The 27,782-nt window shown below is 39.1% G+C and overlaps 1 protein-coding gene and 1 pseudogene across 5 annotated transcripts in view; one reads left to right on the top strand and one right to left on the bottom strand.

Annotated features, from left to right (window-relative positions):
• CPEB1 (cytoplasmic polyadenylation element binding protein 1) overlaps positions 1-27,782 on the bottom strand; it is a 167,478-nt gene that overhangs the window by 85,945 nt on the left and 53,751 nt on the right. The gene's annotated exons all lie outside the window — the stretch shown is intronic.
• On the top strand, positions 19,560-20,646 carry LOC101447943 (actin-related protein 2/3 complex subunit 1A pseudogene; annotated as a pseudogene).

Here is a 27,782-nt window from a genome sequence, read left to right on the forward strand (position 1 = left end):
ATAATGCAAATAACCCAATTAAAAAATGGAAAGAGGATCTGAATAGACATTTCCCCAAAGAAAATATACAAATGGCCAAAAAGCACCTGAGAAGATGTTCAATATTATTACCCATTACACATCAAAACCACAAGGGAAAATGGCATCAGAATAAGTAGACAGGGCTCAAGTCTCTCAAAAAAAAAAACAATGGAGGAAAGGTAAAAAGTGCCTGAGGGGCCTGCAGACAAGGAAATTGCCAGGCATCTGCCAGGAGGGTGAGAGACAGAAAGATGAAGAAGTCAAGATGAAAACCATGTGTTACTAAACACTGCCCTAGGAAAAGCATCAATTCCTACCACCACCTTCTCACCCAACAGCCTGGATAATACCCATGGCTCACTGCAGCCAACTGAGAGTGGAACTTCCACTATGGGTAATGGGAGGGTGCAGTGGAAGGTGGAGAGTGGTTTCTCTTCAGTGAATTTGGCCAGCAGTGCCCACTTTGAATCTGGGCTCTAGCCAGACCAGAATCACTGGCAAGTGGAAGTTTAAAGAGTCACCTTCCATGGAAAGATCTGCTGATGAGCACCATCTGTTAGCCAGGTGGGAAACTTCAAGTAGAAAAACTGCAGTAGGTTGAACCAAAAATCAAAGAAGAGCCATAAAACAAAACTGCTGACAAGAGAGAAATCAATCGTCAGAGTAAATTCACCAACATATTCAGATGCCTAGACGTCAGCAAAAAAAGTTATTAATACAAGCCATACTAAGAAACAGAAAGAGATGACCCAGCTAAAGAAACAAACAAAAAATCCTGACAAGAAACAGAATTTAAGACAACTAATCAATGATAATCACACAATCTCCAAATCTATTCAAGGAGTTGAAGGAAAATGTGACTAAAGAGATAAAGAACATGAAGAAGATACACTGGCTCAACATAAAGAAAATCAAGAAATGGAGGTGGATGTGGCTCAAGGGATTGGGCTTCCTCCTGCCACACAGGAGGACCAGGTTCAGTTCCCAGTGCCTCCTGGAGAAGGTGAGCTGACACAGCAGGTAGGCATGGTGAGCTGACCCAACAAGATGACTCAACAAAAGAGATACAGAGAGAAAAGACAATGAGACACCCCACAAACCAGGAAGCTGAGGTGGCTTAGGTGACTGAGCGTCTCTCTTCCACATCAGAGGCCCAGGGTTCAGATCCTGCTACCTCCTGAAGAGAAGACGAGCAGATAGAGAGAGCACACAGCAAATAGACACAGAACAGACAGCAACTGCAAACAAGGGGTGGGGGAGGGTGGGAAATAAATAAATCTTTAAAAAACCCAAAAACAATTAGAAAGACTGCAATGAAAAGTAACCGCTTATGAGAATGAAAGACACAATGGATGAGATTAAAAATACACTGGAGGGAGGACAACCAGCAAAATGGCAGCAGAATAAGGAGCTCCTGGAGTCAGCTCATGCTGCAGAGCAATTGGTAATCACCCCAAGCTACCTAGAGCACCTGTTTGGGGGCTCCAAGAGAACAAAGGAGCATCCTATAGCATTCTTAAAAAGATGAAAGGGGGAGACGGCCCATCTGCAGAGACGATTTGTAAGAACATTCCACACCACAGAAGCTGGTGCCCATCATCCCCTGGCAGCACAGTCCACCTCAGGAGCTATTCCATTGCTAGAATTTGGAGCTCTACTCCCCAAAAACGGGAGAGGAAGAGACAGCTGGGCACCAACTTCAGCTACTGGTAACTCGGCTACCTAAACAATAACCCTAAGAACAGCTAAAGTTTGAATGTGTCCAGGTCAGAAAGAGGCCAGCAGCTGTTATTTTGACTCTGCCCCCAGTATGAGGAAAAGCCAGGCTGACTGAAAAGCACAGTGATGATACGGACCAACTTCTTTCACCCAGATTAGCCTATAGCCCTAGCCTAGGCTTTAGCCACACTTCCAGCAGGGGAAGAAGCTGATGGACCTGCACAAGCCTCTCTGGGTAACTGCAGGTATATTTGGCTGGCACAGAATGAATAGTATGAAGTCTACCAGAGAAAATACGATCATTTTGAACCCATACGGCACACACTGCTGCCCACAATTGCAGCTCCATTCTCACCCCAGGCAAGGGGAAGATAAGTATCTCTGGGCAACTAGAGTCTAGGCCTACACAACTTGGATTATTACACATGGCTGTAGCTCTGTTCCTACCCTTAGTAAAGGAGAAAGTTGGGAGATGCTTTATCTGTCCCTTGAGCAATGTGGGCACCTTAAGCCTCCACCACTTACAGCACCAACTACATGCTTGGCTCCTACTATACAACCAGAAGGAAGAAAAGGCAAGAAGTCCTAAACTCAAGAGAAAACCTGCATCCAGAATAAATACTCTAGTAAGCCAGATGCAAATCCACACCAAGAAATAGGAAGATATGGCCTAAAGGAACAAGATAAGCCTCCAGATAACATAAAGGAGTTAAGACAACTTATCATAGATGTTCAAACAAATCTTAATAATTTCAATGAGATGGCTAAAGAGATTAAAATTATTAAGACAACATTGGACAAGCACAAATAATATGAAAGCATACATAGAAAAATAGATCTTATGGGAATGAAAGTGCAATTAATGAAATTTAAAAACATGGGAATCATATATTAGATTTGAGGAGGTGGAAGAAAGGGTGGGTGAGCTTGAAGAAATGCCTCTAAAAGTGAACATACAAAAGAACTGATGAAGAATGGAAAAAATTGAACAACGTGTCAGGAAACTAAACAACAGTAGGAGACATGCAAACATACATGTCATGGGTGTCCCAGAAGGAGAAGAGAAGGGAAAGGGGGCAGAAGGAACATTTGAAGAAATAAAGGTAGAAAATTTCCCAACCTTATTGAATGACATGGATATCCATGTCCAAGAAGCACAACATACTCATTAGAATGAATCCAAATAGAACAACCCCAAGACACATACTAATTAGAATGTCAAATGCCAAAGACAAAGGGAGAATTCTGAGAGCAGCAAGAGAAAAGCAAAGCATAACATATAAGGGATACCCAAAAAGATTAAGTTCCAATTTCTCACCAGAAACCATGGAGGCAAGATGACATTGGTATGATATATATATAATGTACTGCAAGAGAAAAACTTCCAGCCAAGAATATCTTTCAAAAATGAGGGTGAGGTTAAAATACTCACAGATAGAAACAGAGAGTTTGTAAAAGAGACTGGCTTTGCAGGAAATACTGAAAGGAATACCTCAGCCTGAAAAGAAAAAAGAGTCTAGAAATGGAGAGTATTTCAGTAAAAGTAACTACAGTAAAAGTAACTAAAAGTGTCAAGAGTGGTGAAATAAAATATGACAGATAAAACCCAAAGGTCGAAATGAGTGAAGTGAGAACCTGCCTTTGCAGTAATAACATTGAATTTTTTTATTTGTCTTTATTTGATTTTTTAATGTTACATTAAAAAAAATGAGGTCCCCATTTACCCCCCTATCCCCTCACCCCACTCCTCCCCACCCCACTCCTCCCCCCATAACAACAATCTCCTCCATCATCATGAGACATTCACTGCATTTGGTGAATATCTCTCTGAGCAATGCTGCACCTCATGGTCAATGGTCCACACCATAGCCCACACTCTCCCACAGTCCACCCAGTGGACCATGGGAGGACATACAATGTTTGGTAACTGTCCCTGCAGCACCACCCAGGACAACTCCAACTCCCAAAAATGCCTGCACATCACATCTCTTCCTCCCACTCCCTACCCCAGCAGCCACCATGGCCACTTTCTTCACACCACTGCCACATTTTCTTCGATTACTAATCATAATAGTTCATGAATAGAATATCAGTAAGTCCACTCTAATCCATACTCTATTCCTCCATCCTGTGGACCTTAGAATGGTTGTGTCCACTCCACATCTATATCAAGAGGGGGCTTAGATTCCACACGGATGCTGGATGCAATCCTCCTGCGTTCAGTTGTAGGCATTCTTGGCTCCCTGGTGTGGTGGTTGACCTTCTTCACCTCCATGTTAGCTGAGTGACGTAAGTCCCATAAACCAGAGTGTTGGAATTGCAAGTTTGTTGAGGCTCAGGGCCTGGCTCTCACATGGTCAGTTCAGAGATTCAGGTCCCCTGGGTATACATTAAATCCCAGCACCAACTACAGTTCTGGTAAAAGTAACCGGAGAGGCTTGTGGACAAAGATCACATCTGAGTCCAGCTCCATCACACAGAAACACAAACTCCAAAGTAGGGTCAACTGACATGACACTGAACTCCACCTGCTATGACCATAGAACCTGTGGGTCTCTGTAGCCCTCAGAAGAACCAATACCTGAGGTTGTATCTACTTTATCTGTCTCTGGGACTCTGCTGAGGTGTGCATAAGGGTAACCCCTCTGATAACCTCCCGGTTCTTTTTGGAGACTCATAGCCATATAAACTCATTTGTCCTTTCCATTTCCCCCTTTTATTCAGGTCAAAAAGCATTTTTAACTCCTGGTATTATATGTAGACTGAGATATTCTGCTGGTCTGTGTTGACCCTTTTATTCAAGGTCATTTTCTAGTTACATCATCAGCTGGTACTTGGTAGTAATCCCTCGGCATGAGGGAGGCTCATCCCCGGGAGTCATGTCCCATGCTGGGGGGGAAGGCAACACATTTACATGCTGAGTTTGGCTCGAGACTGGCCACATTTGAGCAATACGGAGGCTCTCAGGAGGTAATTCTTAAGCACCCCACAGCTCTAGGCCTTGTTCTTATTTCAGGTGCACAGGCTTACTAGCATAGTCATTAGTATCAAGGGTTCATTGCTGGACCTTCCTTAACAGTGAATGTTGATGGACTGAAATCCCCAGTCAAAGGACATGGACTGGCAGAATGGATAAGAAAATATAAGACACCTATTTGCTGTCTGCAAGAGGTTCACCTTAGACCCAAGGATACCAACAGTGAAAGTGAAAGTGGAAGTGAAAGACTAGAAAGAGATATTCCACACATTCAGGAACCAAAAAAAAAAAAAAAAAGAAGTGTACCCATACTTATATTAGATGAAATAGAATTTAAGACACTAGTAATGCACAATCTGAGGGGGAAGTCAGGGAAAAAATTCCATTTACAGTATTGATTAAAGAATCAAATATTTAGGAATAAACTTAACCAATGATATAAAAACCTGTATTCAGAAAACTACAACTCATTGTTAAAAGAAACAAAAAAAGACCTAAATAATTGGAAGAACATTCCATGCTCACAAATGTCTAAGACTAATATCGTTAAGATGTCAACCCTACCCAAATTGCTATACAAATTCAATGCAATCCCAATAAAAATTCCACCAGCATGTTTTTTTTTAATCTTCTGCATTTTTTTTAAAGGTTCATTTTATATACTTATTGTTCCCCATCACCTTGTTGTTTTTCACTTGCTGTGTGTGTTCATCTTCCTTGTTTCTTTAGGAGGCAATGAGCTGAACCCAGGACCTCTGATGTGAGAGGAAGGTGCCTAATTTTCTTGAGTCACCTCTGCCCCGTTTTCGTTCTGTGTCTCCCTATGTTTTTCCTCCTTGCATCTCTTGTGTAAGCTCTCTGTGTCTGCCCGTCCCATCAACTCACTGTCTTCTTTAGGAGACACCAGGAATCTCTGCTCCCTCTTTTGTTGTCTCTCATTTTTTTTCCTTCATTGTCTCTTGCTGTGTCAGCTTCCCATGCCTGCCCGTCACACCAGCTTGCTGTCTTCTTTAGGAGGCACCAGGATCCAAACCAGCAACCTCCCACATGGTAGGCAGGAGCTCAGTTGTCTGAATGACATCTGCTTCCCAGCATTTTTTAAATAAATGGAAAACATGATTATCAAATTCATTTGGAAGGGTAAGAGGTCCCAAATAACCAGAAACATCTTAAAAAGAAAAAGCAAAGTTGGAAGACTCTCACTTTTGGACTTTCAATCATATACCTAGCTAGAGTAATAAAAACAGCATGGTACTGGCATAAAAACAGACACATAGACCAATGGAAGCCAAATGATGGTTAAGAAACAGACCCTCACATCGATGGTCAAGTGATTTTTGACTAGCCTGTCGAATCCACTGAGCTTGGGCAGAACAGTCCATTCAACAAATGGTGCTGAGAGAACTGTATATCCACAACCAAGAGAAGGAAAACAGGACCCCTATCTCACACCTTATGCAAAAATTAACTCAAAATGGATCAAAAACCTAAACATAAAAAGCAAGAATCATAAAGCTTCTAGAAGAAAATGTTGGAAAATATCTTCAAGCCCTGGTGGTAGGTGGTGGATTCTTAAAGGAGATAAGAGGAGAACTGAGATGGATTACTGATGTTTAATGTATATAGAAGTTTTAATTAACTTTATTGTAAAAATGTGGAAATGTACAGAGTTAATAGTAACACAGTATAGTGAATAACAGTTTATAAATGGGAATGTGGCTAAACGGGTAGTCTAGTATGTAAATGCCAAATGAAAGAAAGCTAGAGAATAATCTAGGGACTGAATAACACAGTAAACAGAGGTAGATAAGAATTGTGCATGATGGTACAGATGGAGAGTGTCCTTTGTGAGCTAGAGCAGGGTGGTGGGAATGTGGAGAAGCATGGGAAAAATACAACTGGCGGGACCTATGGACTGTGGTTAACAGTAATAATGAAATAGCCATGCATCTAAGCCAGAGATGTACTGTGTTGGTAATGGCAGAGTACGGAAGGAGTGTGCCAAAAGTACATTATGGGCCTGCTAATAGTCTGATGATATAATCTGTAAGAAATGTTCCAACGAGGTTTGGTGTGTTGATAGAGGGGTGCTGTATGGGAATCGTGTATATATGGGAATCATGTATATGTGCATGACTCTTTTGTAAGTCTACAACTGCTGCCATAAAAATATATTTAAAAAACAACAGGGTGGGTTGGGGGAAAAACACTAAATGTACGATAAGGACTATAGTTACTAATAAGATTTTGACAATACTCTTTCATCATTTGTAACAAATGTCTCACAACAATGCAGGGTCTTGGTAGTGGGTTGGTGTATGGGACACCTATATGATGTTTGCATGTTTGCTTTGTAAGTTCACAATTTTTACTATACATTTATTGTTTATATATGTTCATATAAAATATCAAAGTAAAAAAAAAGAATGGGGGGGGGTTGGGGGAAAAATACACCAAATGTAAGATACTTTGGTTGGTAGTAATATTTTGAGGATGCTCCTTAATCATTAGTTAAAAATGTTTCACAACAATGCACAGTATTCTTGATAGGGTGAGGTATGATATCCCTGTATGATGTTATATATCTTTGTTTTATAAGTTCAAAACTATTACTATACACTTACTATCTATGTATGTTTATGAAAGTGTGATATACTTCAATAAATTTTGAAAAAGAAAAAAATATATTGGAGGCATGTAACGGCATATTTGAACTGATGGGGGACAGAATTAGTAAAATTAAAGACAGAACATCTGGACTTGAAAAGACAGGAGAACAGAAAGAAAAAAATGGAAAAACAAATGAAACAGGGTCTCAGGGAACTGAATAACATAAAATGCATAAACATATGCATTATTGGTGTCCCAGAAGTGGAACAGAACAGAAAAGGGGAAGAAATAATGACCCAAAGCTTCCCAACCTTTATGAAAGACATAATATCAATATACAAGGACAACACACTTCAAAAGAAAATAAATCTGGATAGACGTAAGAGGATTCTGAAAGCATCAAGAGAAAAGCAATGCATCATACAAGGGAACCTCAATAAGACTACCAATCTCTCATCAAACCCTGTAGGAGAGATGAAAGTGGTATGTGATAGTTAAGGTACTGAAAAGAGAAATAATCCCATCCAAGAATTCTGTACCTGACAAAACTGTCCTTCTTAACCTCTTCCTCACCCTCACTTAACAGAACACTTGCAAACAGAACCCAAAAGCACACTGAAAGAATTATACACCACAAATGTGTTTTATCCCAGGTATTCAAGGGTGGGTTAACACAAGAAAATAATTTAGTATCATAAACCACATTGATAAATTGAAGAAAAATCTTATGATTCTCTCGAATGACAAAGAAAAGACATTTGACAAAATAAAGCACCTTTCTTGATAAAAACACTCCAAAAGATAGGAGTAGAAGGAACTTTTCTCAACATGGTCAAATGAATGTATGAAAAACCCAGTTAGGAATGTACTCAACAGTCAAAGACTGAAAGCTTTCCCGCTGAGATCAGAAACAAGACAAGGATGCCCACTCTCTCCATTATTATTCAATACTGTGCTAGAAGTTCTAGCTAGAGCAATTAGGACAGAAAAAGAAATAAAAAGGCACCTAAACAGGAAAGAAGTAAAACTCTCACTATTAGTTATTATCCTGTATCTAGAAAATCTTGAAAAACCCACAACAAAGCTGCTAGAACCAACAGACAAGTTCACCAAAGGAGCAAAATACAAGATTAATACACAAAAGTCAGTAGTGTTTCTTTACACTATTGATAAGCAATCTGAGGAGGAAGTCAGAAAAAAAAATCCATTTATAATAGCAACTAAAAGAATAAAATATTTAGGAATAAACTTAACCAAGAATAAAGGACCTGTATTTAGAAAACTACAAAACATTGCTGAAAGAAACCAAAGGAGATCTAAATAAATGGAAGGACATCCCATGTTCATGAAACTGGAAGATTAAATATCGTTAAGATGTCACTTCTACCCAAAGTGACTTACAGATTCAATGCAATCCCAATAAAAATCCCAAAAGCCTTTTTTTTTGGTAGAAGTGGAAAAGCCAATTATCAGACTTATTTGGAAGGGGTAAGGGGCTCCAAAGCCAAAAATGTCTTAAAAAAGAATTAAGTTGGAGGACTCTTACTTCCTGGCTTTAAATATATTACACAGCTACAGTGATAAAAACAGCATGGTACTGACATTAAGAGAGACATACTGACTGATGGAACCAAATTGAGAACTCATAAATAGTCCCTTCACATCTATGGTGGTGATTTTTGACAAGGCTGTTGTGATGGTTAGACTATTGTGTCAGATCAGCCAGGTAATTGTGCCCAGTTGTTTGGTCAAGCAAGCAATGGACTAACTGTAATACAAGGGCATTTATGAACTTTAGTCACCGTTGACTTTACTGCAGTGGTAAATCATAGATAGCTGGTTATAATTACATCAATCAGGGAGATTGCCATCAGCAATGAGTGATGCTTAATCCAATCAGTTGAATGCCTTAAAAAAAGGAGAAGTGATTCCAGCACAGAAGGAGAATTTCCCAGCTTGTCTTTGAATAGCCAATATTTCTGAGAACTCATGAAGAACCTTCACTGGACTTTCATTGCAGCCCCTGGTTGCAGCCTGCTGGACTTGTGTATCCCCACAGCAGCATGAGGGACTCTTATAGAACCACATACTATTGACAGATATCCTTTGTTGATTCTGTTTCCCTGGAGAACCCTGACTAATACAGCTGTCAAGCCCACCCAGCTGGGCCAGAACAGTCTATTCAACAAATGATGCTGAGAGAACTGGATAGCCATATCCAAAAGAAAGAGGACCCCTACCTCACACCTTAAACAAAAATTAACTCAAATTGGATCAAGGATCTAAATATAAAAGCAACAACCACAAAACTCCTAGGACATATAGGGAAACATCTTCAAGATCTTGTGGTAGGCAGTACTTTCTTAAATTTTACACCCAAAGCATGAACAACGAGAGAAAAAAATAGATAATTGGCATCTCCTCAAAATTAAAATTTGTTCTTCAAAAGGCTTTGTCAACAAAGTAAAATGAAAGCTTATTCAATGCGAGAAAATATTTGGAAACCACATACCAGACAAGGGTTTGATATCTATGTTCTATAAAGAGATCATAAAAAAATAAAAAAAAAAAAGACAAACAATCCAATTAAAAATGGGCAAAAGATGCCCCACACGCAAGGAGTGCGCCCGTGAGGAAAGCCGCCCAGCGTGAAAAGAAAGAGCAGCCTGCCCAGGAATGGCGCCGCCCACACTTCCCGTGCCGCTGACGACAACAGAAGCGGACAAAGAAACAAGACGCAGCAAATAGACACCAAGAACAGACAACCAGGGGAGGGGGGGAAATTAAATAAATAAAAATCTTAAAAAAAAAAAAAAAATGGGCAAAAGACTTGAACAGACATTTTTCCAAAGAAGAAATACAAATGGTCAAAAAAGCACATGAAAAAATGTTCAACATCACTAGCTATTAGGGAAATGCAGATCAAAACTACAATGAGATACCATCTTGCACCTTATAGAATGGTCATTTAAAAAAACAAAAAATGGAAAAGAAAAAGAAAATAAAGCAACAAAAACTACGAGTACTGGAGAAGATGTGGAGAAAAGGGACACTCCTTCACTACTGAGAATGTAGAATGGTGCCATCTCTGTCGAAGACACTTCGGCAAGAAGCTGAATACGGAATGCTGTGTGATCCAGCAATCCCATTACTAGGAATATATTGAGAAGAACTGAAAGAATGTGCACTGACATTTGCACACTGATATTCACAGCAGCATTAGTCACAATTGCTAAAATATGACCCAGCTTAAGTGTCCATCAACTAGTGAATGGCTAAAATAGGGTATATATACAATGGAATACTGTTCAGGCATAAGAAGAAATGAAATTGGGATGCATGATAACATGGATAAACCTTGAGGATATTATGTTGAAGAGAAAAAGCCAGACACAAAAGGACAAATATTGTATGGTCTCAATATGAACGAAATACAGTGAGTAAACTCACAGTGGTAAACTCTGAGTTTAGGTTACTAGGAAACCTAGTAGGTTACTATAGGGTACTAAGAAATAGGATGTGGGGTTAAAATGGGAGCTGATGATTAACGTATGTAGAATTTTTAATTAGGTATGACACTTTGAGATTTATGAATTCCAAAAAGAGAAAAATTATGTGTGTAAACTAGTCTATTCTTCTGGGTGTGATGCCCTTTGATTATATTAGATTCAGTTGAGGGGCCATTGATTAAATTACCTGTTAAGATTAGGCTTTGACTCAGTAAGTGAGGTATAACTCAGGTTGAGTACCCGCCCCCTTGGTGGGCCCATATAAAAGACATTCAACTTAAGAAGACACATGGAGGAGAACTTTCTATCATTTTGTTCCTGCTAGATAACAGACAGGAGAAGGTTCAAACAGCTAAAGCCTCAGGAAGAGATGAGCCATTTGCCTGATAGCTTGCAGCTGACCTTGGGAAGAGAGTCAAGGACACCCTGAGAGACAATCCCTATGCCAGTACAGCTGCTATTGGGAAGAAGTTGGATACACAGAGACTCAAGAGGAAGAGGAAGCCCAGAGGGGAAGGTTGAAGCCCAGCAGAGATTGCCAGCCATCTTGCTTTAACACATGGCAGCTGACTTTGGTGAGAAAGTACCTCTTAAGGTACCATGAATTGAACTTTCCACAGCCTTGGGACTGTAAGCTTTTACACCTAATAAATACCCTTTAAAAGCCAACAGATTTCTGGTACTTTGCATCAGCACTCCTTTTGCAGCTACATAATATACAAGGTTTATTGTAAAAGTATAGAGATAGTTACACTCACTATATGTGTTACCATCTACTCTAACACTGCTGATTTCCAAATGAGATCATGGCTGAAAGAGGAAGTCTGTAGATGTAAACATCAATTGAAAGGAAACTAAGAGAATAATCTAGGAAATGTGTAACAGTGATTTTGGTGGTAGATGAAGAATGAGGCTAACAGTATAAACATAAGAAAGTTCTTATTTTACAAAGTGTTAAGAATCTGGTGATACATGGAAAAATGACAACTAATATAACTTATGGACATGGGTTAACAGTAATAATGTAATATTTTTGCAGCTATGGCAAAGAAGATATTCTATCAATTCTAAGATACAACAATAGGGGCATATAAAGAGGTATTAGAATTTTCCTTTTGGAGTAATGAACACATTCTAAAGTTGACTGATGTGATGACAGCACAACTCTGATGAAAATCAGAACCACTGAGTGTATACTTTGAATTTATTGTACAAAACATGGGGCTGTGTAACATGGGACTCCAGTGGTGGAAGATGGACTGTGCTTAATAGGACAAATATAAGAACATTTTCTCATGAACTATAACAAATGTGTAATACTAAGGCAGGGTGTTAATCATCAGGTGGATCTGGGAGGAAAAAATACACCAAATGTTAAGACATGGGCTATAGTTAGCAGTAATATTTTCAGGTTGCTCCTTCATAGTCTATAACAAATGTTTAAAACAAAAATGTTTCAAACAACGCAAGGTATGAGAGTCCCATATGATGATATGCATGTTTGTTTTGTAAGTTCACAACTTTTACTATATAGTTGTTTATGTATGTTCGTATGAATGATATACTTACATAAAATTTTATTTTTTAAAAAAACACGAGATACCACTTCATAACCCACTGGGATGCCTAGGATGTGGAGAAACTGTGAGAATATAAAATGGTATAACCACAATGAAATACAATTTAGAGGTTCCTCAAAAAGTTAAATATGGAATAAGCCAATGATCCAGAAATTTACTCCTAAAAAACCAAGAGAACTTAAACATATGTCTACAAAACAACATGTACATAAATGTTCATATCAGCATGTTCACAATAGCCAAAAAGTGAAAACAACCCAAATGTCCATAAACTGGTGAAGGGATAAATGAAAGAATTCAGGAGAGAAGACCACACACTGTATGATTCCATTTATGTGACATGCCCAGAGTAGGCAAATCCATTTAAACAGAAAGTAGATTAGTAGTTGCTAAGGGGTAAGGGGAAAGGAGTAGAGGGGAGTAACTGCTAATAGGTATGATCAAGAATATTGATAATGCTACAAACATTGAAAAAGGCTAGTATGTACGAAAAATTAAGAGAAATTTCTAGAAAAACAACTTACCATAATTTATGAGAAACAAAAATCTGAATAATCCAATAAAAAACAAAAACAAAATAAAAAAGACCTCTAGATCCAGATGGCATCCCCAGTAAATTATAGAAGGAAGAACACTGTAAATTTTATACAAGTCCTCCCTAAGAATAGAAAAAGTAACTTTCCAATATGTTTCAAGAGGGCAGATAACAAAATCTGGCAAATATATTCAAAGGAAGGAAAACTACAAGTTAACCTATGGGCATGGAAGCAAAAATCCTAAACTCAACATGTGCAAACCAAATCCAGCAATATATCATGTTGGGTTTGTTTCAGGCATGCAGAATTAGCTTTATTTTGGTATTTCTTTCCTGAATGTTATACCCATCATTTACAGAACAAAAGGAAAAATCAAATGAACAGATGCACAGAAAATTTAAGTAATTTAACATCTCTTCATAATTAAAAAAAAAAAACTCTCAGAAAACTATGACAAGAAGGGAATTTATTTACTCAGATAAAGAATATTTACAAAAAGTTACAGCTAACACACAATTGTGAAATGCTGAACAATATTACTACCTATAACTGCTCCCCCAAACCTGGAAACAAGACAAGGATGGTTGTTATTGTCACTTCTATACAACACTGTACTGGTTATCTGAGCCAGTGAAAGAATGTACCAAAAAATACCAGATATAAGGATTGGAAAGAAAAAACTAGAACTGTCAATTTGCAGACATATGCATAACATGTAATAACATTATGTAATATAGAAAATCTATAAAAATTTTATATTTAATAAGATCACTGAACACAGATACAGTGTCTTTATATAAAAAGTAATTCTATATACTAGCAAAGAGAAATAAAAATCTTTTAATACTACATTTCCAAAAAAAATCAGTTTTGTGGTTCCTCAGAAAGTTAAATGCAGAATTACCATATGACCTAGCAATTCCATTCCGAGGTAGCTACCCAAAAGAACTGAAAGCAGGGACTGAAACAGACAATTGTATACTAATGTTCACTGCAACATTATTCACAATAGCAAAAAGTGGAAGCAACCTAAGTGCCCATATCAAGAGGTCAATAAACAAAATGTGGTATATCTATACAATGGAATTTTATTCAGCTGTAAAAAGAAACAAAGAGCCAATTTATGCTACCACATGGATGAAGCTTGAAGACATGCTGAGTGAAATAAGCCAGATATAAAAAGGACAAATACTGTATTCTAATTTTTAGAAATACTTAGAAGAAATTAATTCAGAGTCAGAAAGCATAATTAGTTATCAGCAGTGAAGGGAGGATTGGAATGTTTGGGATGATAGAAATATTCTGGAAAGAGACAGAGGTAAATTATACAATTTTGTGAATGTCCACAATGTCAAAGAATTCTTCACTTAAAAATGCTTAAAATGATTTTTATGCTATATATATTTTGCCACAATTTTAAAAACAAACAAGTTGCACAATACCTATGATGAGATACCTTTAATAAAGATTAAAAACATAAACCTAATAAGTCTAGCAAAAGATATGCAAGACCTTGACCTAAAAAAAAGTTTAAAAAAAATTAAAGAAGACCTAAATAGAGGGGTTTATATTATGTTCATGAATTAAGGGCTTGATATTACGAAGTTAAATTTTCCCCAAACAAATTCTATATATTCAGTGTACTTGTAATAAAATTCCCAAAAGGGCTTTTTTGGTGGAAATTGACAAGCTGAATGTAACATTTATAGAAAAATATATGGGGCCATGGATTTTTTTTTTCAATTTTCAATAACTAGAAAATTGCATATTTATAAAATACAAAGCCCTCATCAAAATACAAATCAAAGGGACAAGTGAATTTCCACTAACTTTTAAAAAATTAACCTTGGTAGCTTTCACTGTGGTTCTGGAGTCTGTATCAAACATATTTGATCTTTATTTTTATTTAATTTATTGAAGTTAACACTCATATAGGAACGTACATAAATAATAAGCGTGTAGTTATAGTTGTGAACTTAAAAAACATCATACAGGGCTCTCATACCTCACCCTACCACCAATACCTTGCATTATTGCTAAAAAATTTTTAACTAATGATTAAAGAGCATGCTCAAAATTTACTACTAACCAAAATATTTCCCTCCAACCCACTCTATTATTGTTTTTGTAACATTTATACATGAACATATAAACAATTACTATATACTAAAAGTTGTGAACTTACAAAGCAAGCATGCATAATGTCATACAGAAGTCCCATACATCAACATTCCACAAACACCTTGCATTGTTTTGAAACATGTTACAAATTATGAAAGAATATTGTCAAAATCTTACTACTAATTATAATCCTTATCTTACATTTGGTGTATTCTCCCCCAACTCACCCTATTTTAAAAATATATTTTTATTACAGAATTTGTAAACTTATAAAACAATCATGCACACGTGCAGAATTCCCAAACAACACCTTTCTATCAACATACCACACTGTGCTGGAACATTTGTTACAGATTATGAGATAATATCATCCAATTCATTCCTAGGTCCATAGCGTACATTTGGCACAACTTTTCCCTTACAGCCCCATCCATCAACACAGAACATCTTAGGTATAAATGCAAGAATATTACGTTATTACTGTTAACCACAGTCCATAGGTCACTCCAGCTATTTTTTTCCCATGCTGCTCCACATTCCCACCAACGTGCAACAGTGAGGTACATTTGCTCTAGTTCACAAAGGACACTCTTGCATCTGTACCATTTCTCATCCACCTCTGGATTTACTGTGTTATTCAGTCCCTAGATTATTCTCTAGCATTCTGTCAACTGACATTTACATCCCAAGACTACCATTTTCAGCCACAGCCCCATTTATAAACCAGTTGATATTCACTATGTGTTACCATCAACTCTGTACATTTCCACATTTTTACAGTAAAGCTAATTAAAACTTCTACATACATTAAACATCAGTAGTCTACCTCTGTCCTCCCACCTCCTTTAAGAGTCTACCACCTATCACCAGGCCTTGAAGATATTTTCCGACATTTTCTAGAAGCTTTATGGTTCTTGCTTTTATATTTAGGGTTTTGATCCACTTTGAGTTAATTTTTGTATCAAGTGTGAGATAAGGGTCCTCTTTCCCTTTTTTGGCTTGGATATCCAGTTCTCTCTTGCTGAATGGACTGTTCTGCTGAAGCTGAGTAAGTTTGACAGGCTAGCCAAAAATCACTTGACCACCCATGTGAGGGTCTGTTTCTGAACCATCAATTTGATTCCTTTAGTCTATACATCTGTCTTTATGCCAGTACCATGCTGTTTTTACCAATGTAGCTAGGTAATATGATTGAAAGTCCGGAAATGAGAATCCTCCAACTTCACTTTTCCTTTTTAAGATGTTTCTGGCTATTTGGGACTCCTTACCCTTCCAAATAAATTTGATAATCATGTTTTCCATTTATTTAAACAATGCTGGTACAGTTTTTATCAGGATTGCACTGAATCTGGGTATCACTCTGAGTAGAACTGAAATCTTTAAGTCTTCCAATCTGTGACAAGAGAATGTTCTTCCAATTATTTAGGCCTTTTATGATTTAACAAGTTGTAGTTTTCTGATTATAAGTGCTTTACATCACTGGTTAAGTTTATTCCTGAATATGTGAGTTTTATCTGACATATTTTATTCTCACCACTCTTCCGACACTTTTAGTTACCTTTACACAAATACTCTTCATTTCTAGACTCTCTTAACAAGTCTCTTTCTCCTGTCTTTTCAGACTGTAGCACACCCTTTAGTATTTCCTGAAAAGCTGGTCTCTTGGTTACAAACTCTCTCAGTTTCTGTTCATCTGTGAATATTCTAAACTCACCCCCATTTTTGAAGAAAATCTTGCTGGATGTAAGATTCTTGGCTGGAAGTTTTTCTCTTGCAGTATCTTAAATATACCATACCACTGTCTTCTTGCCTCCATGGTTTCTGGTGAGAAATCAGCACTTGATCTTTATGGGTGCTGCTTATATAATATGCACTGCTTTTCTCTTGCTGCTGTCAGAATTCTCTGTCTTTGGCATTTGACATTCTGATTAGTATGAGTCTCGGAGTGGTCTATTCAGATTTTTTTGTATTTGAGTATGCTGTGCTTCTTGGACATGGATATCTATATCCTTCAATAAGGGCTGGGAAATATTTCTTCAAATATTTCTTCTGCTCCTTTTCCCTTCTTTTCTCCTTCTGGGACACCCATGATGCATATGCTTGCATGGCTCTTGCTGTCATTTAGTTCCTTGAGACCTTGTTCAATTTTTTCCATTATTTTTTTCATCTCTTCTTTTGTATGTTCACCTTCAGAGGCCATTTCTTAAAGCTCACCCATCCTTTCTTCTGCCTCCTCAAATCTGATATGATTCCAGTGTATTTTTAATTTCATTTATTGTGCCTTACATTCCCATAAGACCTGCTGTTTTTTTTGTATGCTTTCAAATTCTTTGTGCTCATCCAATGTCTTAATCTCTTTTATCTCTTAGCTATCTCATTGAATTTAAGGAGATTTGTTTGAACATCTATGATTAGCTGTCTCAATTCCTTTATGCAATCTGGAGGCTTCTCTTAGTTCCTTTAACTGGGCCATAACTTCCTGTTTCTTGGTGTAGACTGTAATTTTTTGCTGGTGTCGTGGCATTTGCCTTACTACTTAATTCTGGATACAGTTTTTCTCTTTAGTTTGAGGTTTCCTGTACTTTCTCCTTCCTGGTTGTACAGTAGGAGCCAAGGATGTAGTTGATACTATAAGCTGTGGAGGCCCAAGCTGACTCATTTCCCCAGGGACAGATTAAGTTTCTCCCAGGTTTCTCCTTTGCCAGGGGTAGGGACAGAGCCACAGCTGTGTGGAATAATCTGAGTCGTACAGGCCTAGACTGTAGTTACTCAGAGAGACTGATGAAGTTTCACGCCCCATTCTCCCCTGCCTGGGGTGGGGATGGAGCTGCAGGTGTGGGCGGCAATCTATGCTGTGCAGGTCCAAGATGGCTGCAGTTGCCCTAGGAGACGTCTGATTTTTCAGTCTGTGCCAGCCAAATGTACCTGCAGTTACCTGGATAGGCTGGTGCGGGACCCACCAGCTTCCTCCCTGCTAGAGTTGGGCTGAAGCCTAGGCTAGGGCTGCAGGCTAATCTACATGAAAGAAACCAGTCCCGACCAGCACTATGATTTTCAGTCAGCCCCCTGGCTTCCCCTCATGCCAGGGGTGGAGTCAAAATGGCAGGTACCAGCCTCTTTCTGACTTGGACAGGTTCAAACTTCAGATGTTCTTAAGGATATATTTTAGGCAGCTAGGTTTACTAATCAGTAGCTGAAATTGGTGCCCAAACATCTCTTTCCTCCGTTTTTGGGAAGTGGAGCTTCCAATTCCAGCCACAGAATAGCTTCTGAGGTGGCTTGTGCTGCCAAAGTAGGATGATCACTGGTCGCTGAGGCGTGGCCTGTGGTTTTCCAGAGAGGCTTGTGCAGGTCCCCCCAGCTTCCTCCCTACTGGAGATGGGGTTGGGGCTTATACTAGAGCTGCAATCTTATCTAGATGGAAAGAAGCTTCTGTGGTATGGAGTGCTCTACTTACAAATCATCTCTGCAGATAGGCTGTCTCCACCTTCCATTCTTTTAAGGATATTGCAGGATGCTCTTCTGGTCTCCTGGAGCCCCCAACAGGTGCTTTAGATAGGCTCTGGGTCATTACTAACTGCTCTGTAGCAGGAGCTGACTCTAGGAACTGCCAACATCTTGGTGGTTGTCTCCTATGTTTTTTTTTTTTTTAATAAGTTTATTCCAGCACCATATATACAACCTAAAATTTCCCCTTTTAACCACATTTAAATATATAATCCAGTGCTTTCAATTATGGTTCATAATGTCATGCTATCACCACTATGCATTTCCAAAGTATTTCCATTGTTCCAAATAGAAACCATGTACATCTCAAGTCCTAATTTCCTATTCCTTATACTACCCTGCCCCCTGGTAACCTATATTCTAGATTCTGTCTCTGTGAGTTTGCTTATTCTAATATTTCAAGTCAGTGAGATTATGAAATGTTTGTCCTTTTGTGTCTGGCTTATTTCACTCAACATGATGTCTTCAAGTTTCATCCATGCTGTCACATGTATCAGGGACTTCATTCCTTTTTAAAGGTGAATATTATTCCATTGTGTAAATATATACCATATTGTGTTTCTCCATTCATTGGCTGATGGACACTTGGGTTGCTTCCATCTTTTGGCATGAACTGCATAACACAACTAGCGAGCCCTGAATTAAATCAAGGAGTATAGTTAAGAGTACAGCTATAAAAATGTGCTTTCATCAATTGTAAAAAATGTTCGACACCAACGCAAGGTGTTAATAAACAGTGTATATGGGAATCCTTATTTTGTGCATGATCATACATACAACTTCTCTAATAAAAATATGAGAGGCCAAGGATTGCTAAATGAAAAACAATGGGTCAGCCACTCCCCTCCCAGCCTCGGTTTCCGCCCAAACCTGCCAGAGCCTGTACAAGTAGAATGTCCAGAGTCCGCAAATTATCTGCTCCAAGACTATCCAGACTGCCCTGACCCTAGCTTTCTACCTTTTGAAAACATTGAGAGTAATGTCTCTGTATCAGTTTTTACTAGAGCCAATCACCTGTCCTGCCTGGAACAGGGATTGTACACAGATTGCCCTTAGTCCCAATAATCACGAAGTCCACATCTAAAAGAACAGCCAGTGGGTAAAAGCACATGAACTTAAGGAGCACAATGGATACATCACAGGTATTGACTGGGCTCCCAAGAGTGACCACATAGCCCCTTGCTGGGCAGATTGCAATGCCTGTATGTCTAGAGTAACAAAGCCCCTGGTGATCCTGAGAACTAATCGTGCAGCCACTTTTGTGAAGTGGTCCCCTCTAGAAAACAAATTTGCTGAGGGAAGCAGAGCACGAGTCATTTCTGTTTGTTACTTCAAGTCTGAAAGTAACTGGTGGGTAAGCAAGCACATTAAAAAGCCTATTTGTTTCACAGTCCTCAGTTTGGATTGGCATCCCAACAATATTTTGCTGGCAGCAGGATGCTGTGACTTCAAATGCAGAGTGTTTTCTGCCTAAGTTAAAGAAGTAGATGAAAAGCCAGCCAGTACACCATAGGGCAGCAAGATGCCTTTTGGCCAGCTGACATCAGAATTTGGTGGCAGTGGCGCTGATGGTTGGGTCCATGGGATGAGCTTCTCTGCCAGTGGGAGCAACCTGGTTTGGGTCAGCCACAACAGCACCACGTCTCCTGCTGATGCCTCAAAAAGTGCGCAAGTTTCAATTCTGAAAATGGAGTTCCTGCCACTCCTGAGTGTATCAATTATCTCTGAGAATAGTATCATAGCTGCTGGCCACAAAAGCTGCCCAGTGCTCTTTAACTATGATGACTTTGGCTGTTTGACCTTTGCCTCCAAACTAGTTTTTCCAAAACAGAGCATCCAGTGCAACATGTCACCTATGGAATGCCTCCACAACACAGGCAGGACCACCACAACCAAGAACTGCAACACGGTCTGGAGACACTGCTCTAGAATACCATCATTCAACTGTCTATGAGTTGGACAAGCAAGACTGTCACAAATTTTGCACTACTGGCATCAATGGAGCCATGACAATATGGGATTTCAAGATTTTAGAGTCTTCTATCCAGGGTCTTCAAATAATGTGAAGCTGAATGAACCTCCAGGATCTAGCATGACAAAGTGCAACTGACCACAGCTCTGCTATTTGCATGATGGGGAGGAAAAATAGCCAATAGGAAACACTGAGCACACAGTGTGCAAATACTGTTTGTGTAGTTTTGTTTGAATATAATAGGTGAATGTGTTTTTTGTTTATTTTAAAGCAGCCATATTTTTTTCTGTTTCATTCCATTCTTGACTAAAGCTTCTCTTTAAGTAGTTTATTATGGAAAGTTATCACACTAACTTAAAAGAAAGGGTGGGGATGTAAGTTGTCTGCTAGAAAATTAAATAAAAGTACTGACTGTGGAAAAAAAAACCAACAATGATGTTAGAGGACTTCCATTACAAACCAAAAGAACGGCAGAGGGACTGGATGCATTCAATTATATGGCTACTTGATTTATGACAAAGACAACATGACGCTATAGATTCACTGGGGAAAATATGGTCTTTCCAATAAGACCAAATGCTAACTCAAATGGAGGCCTGAATGGAAAATTAATATTTATCACTATGTCACAACATACAAAAATCAACTTCATGTGGATTGGAAAGGTGAAATTGGAAAGGTGAAATAGGAAAGGCTCCCTAAGGTAATACCAGAAATATCCTATTTCCTTGAAAAGAGTGAAGATTTCTTAAATAGGACATGAAAATGCTACCTTTTTAAAAATTATCAATTATACCTACCTTAAAATGAAGGATTTATGTTCATCAAAAGACAACAGATGAAAAAGCCAAACAGAGAGAGATGTTAGTATATACCAAAGGACTCTTCTCTAGAACACAAAAAGAATACCTACAAATCTGATTCAACCAAGAGAAAAACATGCAAGAGAAATTCTTGAGCACATCACAGAATAAGATGTGAAATGGTAATAAAGATCTGAGAATGCTCAAGGTCAGCAGAAATCAGAAAAATTAAAAATTAAAACCATAATAAGGTATTGCTCTACTCTACAAGAAAACTACATGAAAAAGACTGACAATACCCATGGCTGATAAGGACGTGAAGCAGCTGACACTGCCATACCATGCAGGCAAGAACGTTACTGTACAACCTTTCTGGGAAAGGTTTAGCATTATTTATTAATCTTAAAGATATTCATACCTAGGTATTCTTCTCCAGAGATTTTGTGTGCCAGGATTCATGTGCATGAATATTCTCAGCACCATTGTTTAATCAGCGAAAAACTAGAAACAACCCAAATGTCCAGCATCAGGACTGTGAAATATTTTACTACACCATATATAGCTATGAATTTCAACAAAGTACAGTTACATGCAACATGAATTTCATAAACCTACAGGAAAGAAGTCAGATATAAAAGAATCATGAAATAAAGTTCAAAATTAAAATATTTTAGGGATATATGCATGAGAATTAAGTATAAAGTGAAAAACACAGGAGGATAATGTTTAAAACTAAGGTAAAGAAATATGATTATTAAGGAAAACACAGGGAACTTCTGGGTTACCGATAATGATCGATGTCTTGACCAAGGTAGTGATTACATGCGTTTTTACTGTATAGTTATTTGTTAAAATATGCAATTTTTTTCTTGCTATTTTCTATGTATGTATGTTATGATTAACTCAGAAAAGCTAAGTAAACTAGTCCAAGAATGAAACAATAAAACAGTAACCTAAGAAACCAGTAAAAATTATTGAAGTCCAAATAGATAACTGAACAAAATTCTAGATGCTCTCAACAGTGAATGTGGAGGTGGGGATACAACTTTTTGAACATAAAATTAGGATCTTTTTCAGCTTAGGGTGCTAGTTTGTGAGGACATATTTATTAAGCAACTGTGTAATGATACAAACCATGTGTGAAACCTGGTGCTGAGCAACAGAAATCCAACTATGTTTAATCCCTGATCCTTAATTTAAAGAGACTCTCAATCTAAAGGGGAAATCACTAGATTAATTTTTTTATATTTTAAAAATACACAATCCGGGAAGTGGACTTGGTCCAACGGATAGGGTGTCCACCCACCAAATGGGAGGTCCGCGGTTCAAACCCCGGGCCTCCTTGACCTGTGGAGCTGGCCCAGGCACGGTGCTGATGTGTGCAAGGAGTGTCATGCCAGGCAGGGGTATCTCCTGTGTAGGGGAGCCTCACGTGCAAGGAGTGTGCCCTGTAAGGAGAGCCACCCAGCGCAAAAGAAAGTGCAGCCTGCCCAAGAATGGCACTGTACACATGGAGAGCTGACACAACAAGATGACACAACAAAAAGAAACACAGATTCCTGGTGCTGCTGCTAAGGATAGAAGCAGTCACAGAAGAACACACAGCCAATGGACACAGAGAACAGACAACCGGGGGAGGGGGAGGGAAGGCAGGGGAGAGAAATAAAATATATATATATCTTTAAAAAAAAGTACATACTTATAAAAAAATTAAAAATAAAAATATACAATCCTAGCCATGCTCTCACAGCTGCATTTTCTATATCCCCACCATCACATTCATTACTGCCATTTAGTGAATAAGATCAATTAATATGCATTATTCTAAGCAGTAAAAACATTTTTTATTTGAGTTTCACAAACCCCCATAAATTACTATTTATGTTACAGTTGGGGAAACATAAGCACAGATAGTTGCACAAGGTCAGAACAAGTAAGTAGTACAACTAGCAGTTTTCAGGTAATCTGAATCCAGAGCTGTATGTGTATAGTTTTATTATGAAATGGGAAAATTCAGTATGCTTTCTCAAAACTGTACTCTAACCTTGGGATCTGGAAGATATATGGATTTACAATACCACATAGTGGGTTCACGAACAAACAGGGGAAGAGCCAAGAAGAACCTTGCTCTATGTCATAGAGTCAAATAAAATATGGAACATGGGAGACTGAAGAATATGAAAAAAAAAGACTGCAGAAATGACAACCAAGCCAACCTTGAAAGAGAGAAAATATTCAATTTAGTGTCTGCCATGTAGTATTTTTTAATATATATATATTTTTTTAAAGGTACATAAATCATACAAAATGTTACATTAAAAAAAATATAGGGATTCCCAAATGCTCCTCTCCCCACCCCCACCCCCCTTCTCCCACATCAACAACTTTTCATTAGTGTGGTACATTTGTTGCATTTGATGAATACATTTTGGAGTACTGCTACACAGCATGGATTATACTTTACACTATAGTTTACACTCTCTCCCAGTCCATTCAGCAGGTTATGGCAGGATATATAATGTCCTGCACCCGTCCCTGCTACATCATTCAGGACAACTTCAAGTCCCGAAAATGCCCCCATATTACATTTCTCTTTCCCTCACTCTGCTTTCAGCAACTCCAGTGGCCACTGTTTCCACATCAATGATGTAATTTCTTCCATTGCTAGAAGCACAATAAGTCTATAGTAGAATACCAATAAGTCCACTCTAGTCCATATTTTATTCCCCAATCCTGAAGACTCTGGGATGGTGATGCCCACTCGACCTCTTAATTGAGAGGGGGGCTTTGATCCCAGATGGCTGATGGATGGGACTTCCCTGTTTGCAGTTGTAGACTCTCTCAGTTCCTTGGTGTGGTGGTTGGCCATTCTCACCTTTGTTAGCTGTCCTGGGCAAGTCCAACAAACTGGAGAGCAGGTGTTGCAACTCTACTGAGGCTCAGGGCCCAGCTGGCACATGGACAGCCCAGAGATTCAAGTCTCCTGGACACACATTCACTAACCCCAGCGCCAACCACAAGTTCAATAAATCGGACAAAAGATGCATGTGTAAAGAAGTCACCTCTGAGTCCAACTCAATCACACTTAAAAGCACAAACTCCAAAGTGAGGCCCACTGGCAAGGTACCAAACTCCAGAGCCATCTGCCATGATCATAGGACCTGGGGGGTCTCTGCAGACCTCAGGAACAGCACTACCTGGGGTAGTATCTACTATGGCTATCTGTGAGAACCTTCTGCGATGTGCATAAGCACCACCCCTCTGATGACCTCCCAACTCATTCTGAAGTCTTCTCTTAGCCATATAAATTCATTTGTCTTCACCATTTCCCCCTTTTATTCAAGGCCTTTTCCAATTGTATCACCACCCAATGCTTGGTAGTAATCCTTTGGTGCCAGGGAGGCTCATCCCCTGGAGTCATGTACCACACTGGGGAAGATAATGTGTTTATATGCTGAGTTTGACTTACAGTGGCCACATTTGAGCAACATGGAGGCTTTCAGGAGTTAACTCTAAGGCACCTGCAGCACTAGGTTGAATTGAAACTTAAAGCACAAAAGGCTCATAAGCATAGTCGTGAGTATCAAGGGTCCATCAATGGATCATCCTTCTTCACTGGTCATTACCCCTGGCACTTGGGAGATTGTTGCTATTTCTTGGTAAAATGTGGCAGAGCTCCCCAGAATGGGAACCCAACACTCCCTCAGTTGTAGTGTGACTCTCTACCTACTGTGGCAATACCCAACTAACAACCCAACATATCTATATACCCTATATGTATGCCCAGGCGAACTCCCTCCCATGCATCCCACACCAATGCTCCTCCCTTGCCATAGCTGAACCCTTCTGTGATCCCAAATGTCTTAAAAAAATGAAGCCAAATACATTGCCAAATTCAATAGGAGTAATCCTTGCATGACTTCATTTAAGTCAGTGATTTTAATTTTCTAATCTCAAGAAACACTCCACGCAGAACAAGATAAAGGAAGAAGAATTGTGGGGCATACCCTCTAGAGACCTTTTCTAGGTTGATGTCAACACCTTTACTGATGTTAATCTAAAATCAATCTTTACTATTAACAATTACACTATCCCACCACTAGCCTCATGTGATTAAAGAAATTAAAATTAAATGAAATTTACAATTCATTTCTTCAGTTATATTAGCCATATGTCAACTGCCCAATATTCATATATGGCTAGTGACTACCACACATATACATTATATATACAAATATATAACATTTACAAATATATAACATTTCCATCATCACAGAATGTTATATTAGACAGAACTGACCTATAGCATCTTCTCATTAAATCAAGTTACTAAAAATTGACAGCGTGGCACACTTGTTTCCTAGAAATGAATGATTTTATCTAAATCTTACACAATGATTTCCTTTAACATCACCCAAATCAAAGGTTCCTAGTTACATATTTTGTTAAATTATTACAGTTTATGGTTTAAAAACTCATCCACCATTTTAAAAAAACCTATTTTAAACACACTAGAATGAGTAAAATTTAAAAAGCTGACAATAAGATGGTTGGCAAGGAGGTGAAGCACTATCACTCTCATATACTGCTGATGGGAGTGTAAACTGGTACAGCCACTTTTTAAGAAGTTGCTGAACAGTTTTCTAAAGTTAAACGTGTAACCTCCCACCTTCTGACCCAGTAATTCCACTTCTAGGTATTTATTTAGGAGAAATGAAAATATATGTCCACAAAATGACTTGTACAAGAATGTTTCAGTACCTTATTCATAATATCCCCGAACTGGAAACCCAGATATAATGTATTTATACAATGGAATTCTACTAGACAATAAAAAGGAACAAATTACTTATACTAGCAAAACATGGATGAATCTCAAAAACTATAAGTTAAACAAGAAGCAAGCACACTGTACACTTTATCTCAAAACTCAAAAATACATTGGCAAAGAGGAGGGACAAGATGGCAGCTGAGTAAGGCGCTCCAAGAGTCAGCTCATCCTACAGAGCAGTTAGTAATCACCCAGAGCTATCTAGAGCACCCATCTGGGGGGCCCAGGAGACCAGAAGAACACCCTGCAATATCTGTGAAAGAATGGGAGGAGGAGAGTGCCCATCTACAGTGAAACTGTGAGTAGAGTACTCCATACCATGGAGGCCAGTGCCCACCCTCCACTTGTGGCACAAGCTGCCTTGGGAGCTATTCTGTGCCTGGGATTGGAAGCTCCAGTGGAGAAGAAGAGAAGGTTGGCCACCAACTTCAGTTACTGATTAGTAAATTTGACTAGGTAAAGTATAATTCTCAGAACAGCTAAAGTTTGAACTGTCCAAGTAGGAAAGACATCAGTAGCCATCATTTTAACTCTGCACCCTCCATGAAAGGAAGCAGGGCTAACTGAAAATCACAGTGATGGTAGGGACTGGCTTCTTTCCACCCAGATTGGCCTGCAGCTCTAGCCTAGGCTCAAGCCCCACCTCCAGCAGGGAGGAAGCTGGTAGGACATGCACCAGACTCTCCAGGTAACTGTAGGCGCTTTCAGCCTGCACTAAACTGTTGGGCGCCTGTGGATCCACCCCCAGCCCCCAAGAGGATAGGAGGGGGCTGGTGGTTCCCTAGCATCTCCAGGCAAGAACAGGCACTTTTGGCCTACACACACTGAACTGCTGGGAGCCTGTGGTTCCATTCCCACTACCTAAAGGGCAGAAGGGAGAGTACTCCCTCAGCCTCTCAGGATAACTGCAGGTGCACCGAGCCCACATGGATGAGAATGTTGGGCACTCCAGAAGGTTCATCCCCTCATCTGGCAGGGGATGAGGGGGACCAGTGCTATGTCAGTCTACCTGGGCAAGTGGTACTTTTGGACCCACATGGCACAGATTGTTGCCCACACCTACAGCTCCATCCCTGCCCCAGGCAGGGAAGTAAGGGGTGTGAAGCTTCATCAGTCTCTCCAGGCAATAACAGTCTTGACCCGCACAATGTTGATTATTACACATGGTTGCAGCTCTGTCTCTACCCCCTGGGAGAGGAAAAAGGTAGGAGAAGCTTTATCAGTCCCTGGAGCAACAAGGACAACTTCAGGCTCCACAGCTTGCAGTGCCATCTCAGTTCCTACTATACAACCAGCAAGGGAGAAAGGGCAAGAAAGCCCTTAACTAAAGAGAGAAACTGTACCCAGAATAAATACATCTAGTAAGTCTGCTGCCAAGAGAGCAACAAAAAATAATCCATACCAATAAACAGGGAGATATGGTCCAGTCAAAGGAACAAGATAACCCCTCCAGATGACAAAAGGAGTTGAGACAACTAATTGCAGATGTTCAAACAAATCTCCTCAATAAATTCAACAACATGGCTAAAGAGATTAAGGACATTAAGACAGCACTAGGTGGCCACAAAGAGGAATCTGAAAGCATACATAAGAAAA

This window comes from Dasypus novemcinctus, chromosome 3 (assembly GCF_030445035.2).
Source record: "Dasypus novemcinctus isolate mDasNov1 chromosome 3, mDasNov1.1.hap2, whole genome shotgun sequence".
NCBI lineage: Eukaryota > Metazoa > Chordata > Mammalia > Cingulata > Dasypodidae > Dasypus > Dasypus novemcinctus.